Source organism: Melopsittacus undulatus, chromosome 10 (genome assembly GCF_012275295.1).
Source record: "Melopsittacus undulatus isolate bMelUnd1 chromosome 10, bMelUnd1.mat.Z, whole genome shotgun sequence".
NCBI classification, from domain to species: Eukaryota; Metazoa; Chordata; class Aves; order Psittaciformes; family Psittaculidae; genus Melopsittacus; species Melopsittacus undulatus.
Genome location: NC_047536.1, coordinates 11,735,043 through 11,740,146, shown reverse-complemented (window position 1 = coordinate 11,740,146; position 5,104 = coordinate 11,735,043).

Below are 5,104 nucleotides of genomic sequence, written 5' to 3'. Positions count from 1 at the left end.
ACAAAAACAATGTGGCAAAATGGGTTGCATTCTGGAAGCTTGGAAGTTGAATGATAATCATCATACTAGTGAAAGGGAAGAGCTGGCACCCAGGCAGTAAACCTGACCTAAATATTACACACGATAGAAGTATACAGGTTGTTTTATGAGAGAGAAGATGTGCTTGCAGCTTTCCGGTCTGTTTTTTTTTTTTTTTAATAAAAATAAAGAATATCTATATTTAGCTTTATAAATTTCTCTGCCGCCTTCAGGACATAAGCATTGGTATCAGAGCAGGATGTGCGGGTGGGGAGATTTCCACAGTCTGCAGCAAAAGAGGTGAGAACTGCATAACCTGGGTAAATCCCCTAAGAAAAAATACAATACCTAAATTAACATTTTCAGAGCAGAATTAAAGCAATTTGCAGGAAGCAAGGGAAGAACACAGGTAATGAAAATAAAAGAAAGGAGCCCACTGAAGCCACAGTTGATAACAACAACTTTCTTTATAACCTCAATTTGCCTGGCATGCAAGAGAATTTAGTGAACACGGCAGCTCAAACTTGAATCTGAGACATTTAAAATATTTCAGATTTTCCTGCATAAGGATGGAAAAGCATCAAAGGACACATGGTAGCAGGCTTTATGAAAGCACTTTAGCAGAGAAGAGGTAGGATAGCTAGAAAATTCATGAGGCTTTGTCTCCTCATCTTAAGGGATAAACTTACAGTGTCTTTAAGATACTTAGGACAGTTGTATTTAATTCCTTTCCATTTAATATATATTTCATGCAATACATGCAATACATAGTGATCAAAAGTCTTGAACAAAAGAAGCTTGATTGTATGTTCAGTGCATCACTGCACTGTCATACAAGGTCAGGCTCGAGAAAGAAGATTCCTGTGTTAGAGGGATATCCCAGCTCACCCAAGGAGCCCTTTCAGGAAGGCTATGTTGTTTGTGTATAGAGTTATACAGACTTCTCACATCTTCCAGCTCTGCAGCCAACTTGGTCATAGACAAGGGGTGTATTTCTACCAAACTATATAGTTTTATATTTATAGACATATAATTATATATTACTATATATATAGTAATTACTATATTATTGCTATATTAACTATGTATCTATACAGTTAATATAGATATTTATATATAGTTATATATAGTATATATAATATCTATATTAACTATATATCTATGTTTACTGAACTAGAGCTATATAAATATATTATAAATCTATATCAACTAAATATATTATATATATTATATCTAAAATCTATATTAACTAGTATATTAACACTATATTCGATTAACTATATTAACTATTATATTAACTATATGAACTATTTAGACAAATCATTAACTATATAGATATTAATCATATAACTATATAGATATTCATCATATCCATATAGATAATTGTCAAACTATATATATATATAGTTAATATATATATTATCTCCTGTTTTACTGTAGAAGGATCTGAAGCCCTTAAATGACTGAGGCTTTTGTTTATATAACCCTTGGTTTAAAAGGGTTATAATCTGTTAGTCACCCGGGTAGATGATGACCTATGATTTATGTCAACAGTTCATGTCTTGAAAGCAACATTTTCTTTTAAAATTGGACAAGAAGTCATGGTCTTTGAAATTAAATAGAATTCAAATACACATACGCAGTTACTCTCTCATAAATGTATGACTAAATATAAAAACAATTCTTAGGCCATATGTTTTTGTATATACATTTCCACCTGGCCATATATTCATTAGACTATTCTGGTTTTGGCTAGCTACGCTTAAATATTTGCACATTTGTTACACATGGGCTTTGGGATTAAAGTGAAAAAGGAACATGAAGGGGTAGATCTGTGGCAAGAGAGGATACAAAAATACTTCAATCCCTACCTTCCTCCCCACTTCAATAATAGAGAGTTACCAGTTGATAAGAATCCTGCAAAACAGAAATAGTTAACAGCCCGCATTGAAAACAACCCCTGTGTTTCTATTAATGGCTCCCAAATCTGTCTGTGTTCATTCGTTTCCTTCCTTATGGTCATTCTCAGTTGTTTCCCCTGTCTAATACCTTAGCTGGCCCCTCACCAGGTTGAACTCACCATGGAAATCTCAGAATGGCTCATCTTGCTTGCTAAATCTTGCTAGATCTAATGTAACTACCAGATTCTCTCTCACTCCAGGCAAAAATCTTTTATTATTTTCTTACAACTATGTGTGTCTTTCTACATGTGTTGTATCAAATCTGTACCTTCACTTTCACAGCAGCTCAGCCTGTTCAGTTCTCCCACGTGCAGAGTCAAATCTTGTTTGCTCCTTCTTTCTTGCTTGCCTTGACCCTTGCTGCATCTTCCCGTCAGACCTCGTACAATGGCGTAGCTTTGTACCATGTTTACACCAAATAAAGCAGTTTCCAAGCCCCCTATCTGAACATTTGATCCAGTCACTCCCCTCTTCATGTCCCTTCGCTAACTCATCTCTTATCACATGAAGAAATCAAGCTGCCAGTCAGTACATTCAAAGAATTTCTTAGCTCTACCCCACTACTTACCACCCTGCTGAATCTCTTCTCCCCCTACACCCTTTCATCTCCAGCAGCCCTGCTCCCCTCAGAGGTCTACATGTTGGCTTCTCATCTCTTTGCTGTCCTGCATGCCTTGCTTTTTCTGCAGAGCTGTAATGTCACACCCTTGATCTCTATTTATATTCAATTCTCTGCCAACAGACTGCAAACCCCCTTGGCACAAGCTACAAAGACTTCAGAAAGTCCTTAACATGTTACAGTTTATGCGAAAGAAGAGACTACAAAGAATAACATAGTCCTAAATAAGTGTTCATAGCTAAAAATGCAATGACGAGACAAACTGTGGTGATAGATTCATGTGTACTCACAACAATCTAGCAAAATGCTTGTAAGATCAAGAGCCTTTTGGGGAGAGGGGTGTTCACTGCTGCTAGTATGGCGAAATCCATACAGTTTGTCAGGGCACACTTTATTGCCCATGTTTTGGCTCATTAATTACAAGAAAGGATCTTGTTATATATTCTTGTTATTGATATTCTCAAGTGTGTGAAAAGTGATGTGTATACAAATGTGGCCCTATATATTAGGGGTGCAAGTACTTAAACAAGGTCTGGAAGTATCTGAATAGCTGCTGTCTACACAGACAGCAATTTTAGAAAACTCAGCAGACTCTGATTTTTTTTTATATATGCATAAGGCAAACTGTCTGTAGAATCGGGAAATTTGGCCTGAGTATTGATCCTAGTCTACACATTGATATGAAATCCCCCTTGACAGCAGTGACTATTTTTCAGGAGATCACAGACTTGTGTCATCTTTCTTGTTCAACCACAAGAGTTCCTTGGAACTCAGTCACTCTGCCAAGAAACGAAACAACTTTGCTAGACTTGTGCATGACAAATGTTTCAGAGAACACAGCATCTCATCTTCAGCAAGACCACCATATAGAGACAAAGATACATATATAGGGATCAACTGCCCAACAACTTGTTTGTCCTTGTTTCGGTTTCATTACACAACACCATCTTTAGCAAATTCTCTTACAGGTCTATATGTCAAGTTCTGTCTTAAATTGTATTTTTATGGCAAATGCAGGTTCTCAGTTAGCATAGAACTAAATTGGTAAGGAATGTTTGATGACCCATGGAACATGCTGCCTGAACATGCTGCCTGAACTATATAACACAGAACACAAGGAAGGATATGTCAGTCCTTTTTTGGAAAGGGGTAACCAATACATTCTATTGAGAAATATAGTTCCCAAGCCTGTCTATGATTTGCCTTTTAAAACCTGAGTCTTCATTTAAACAGTTTGCAATTCTGATATTCGTTCAGATTTAGTTTTCCTCATGAACTAAATTTAAAATAATAAAGTGTCTTCTTTGGAGCTTGCAAAGAGTCCTAAAAACACAACAGCAATAGGGAGCTACCTCCTTTTACCCTAATGCTATGTTAAACTAAAGCCAAAAGTCAGCACTGATGAATGATTTATACTGGAACAGTTTTCAGAAATACCAAAATAATGAAAATACTGCAGTTTCCCCACATTCCACCAGACTCCATCTCTCCAAACCTCAATAACATCACCAATACAATTATACATCAATAATTTAAAAAAAATACACAAAATATTAAAAATGAAAGAGCAGAGAAAATGAATTGCATTTGTTTTAAAATTTAACAGTGCTGTTGTGCTGACACCATGTTATTTTTTTATATAATTCTGTATTTAGCCTGGTGCAAACTGCCCTGAATGGTGCCCTGAAGTCTGAGGAATCCAGTTGTGCTTGGTTTGATGTTTGTGCTCACTTCACTGTTGATTACACTGGTCTTGATTGCATCTGCAGAGACATGTTGTTCCTGTGCCTCCTGGAGCATCCAGCCACAGTCTGATTAGGCTGTACCTGAAGCAGTCAGTAATCAATAAGTGGTAACCAGTGATAACTGATTAGTTATCAGTTATTGTAACCATTTGTTTTGAGTTTAAATATCTAACACCTACAATTATTTATTGCTCCTTATACAAGTATATCCTGGATATAATTTTCTTTGCTAACATACTAGGAACTTTCATGGTATGTGGGAAACTTCCTAAAAATAAGTTGCATGAAATCTGAGAGACACAGTCAACTGTTAAATACTCAAAACGGGAAGGCACCAGTCCTTCGAAAAAGCAATATGGATACATGACCTACTTTTAGGATGCCAATAGAGACACTCATCCTGTACCTCCATGTTCAGTGTGTGCATTGCTAACTGTATGGGAGAGCAGAAGACAGATGCTTCATCATGCCACACCCCTTTAATTAATCCTTAATAATTGAATCACATCTACTGAATGTCCCTCAAGTGTTATTTTTTCCACAACATTTACCTTAGCGTGTATTTCAACATGTGCTGTTCATTTCATGACTTCAGAGAGGATGTGGTTATGGGTTGACAGAAAGGAAGCTTTGCTGTAGATGGGAAGATAAAGCTCAAAGCACCTACGCTGCCTTTTGAATACCTTTTTTTTTTTACTTAACTGTCTTCCTTCTTGTGTCTCTTTCTTGGACAGGCACTGAGCACATAGGACCAGCACCCC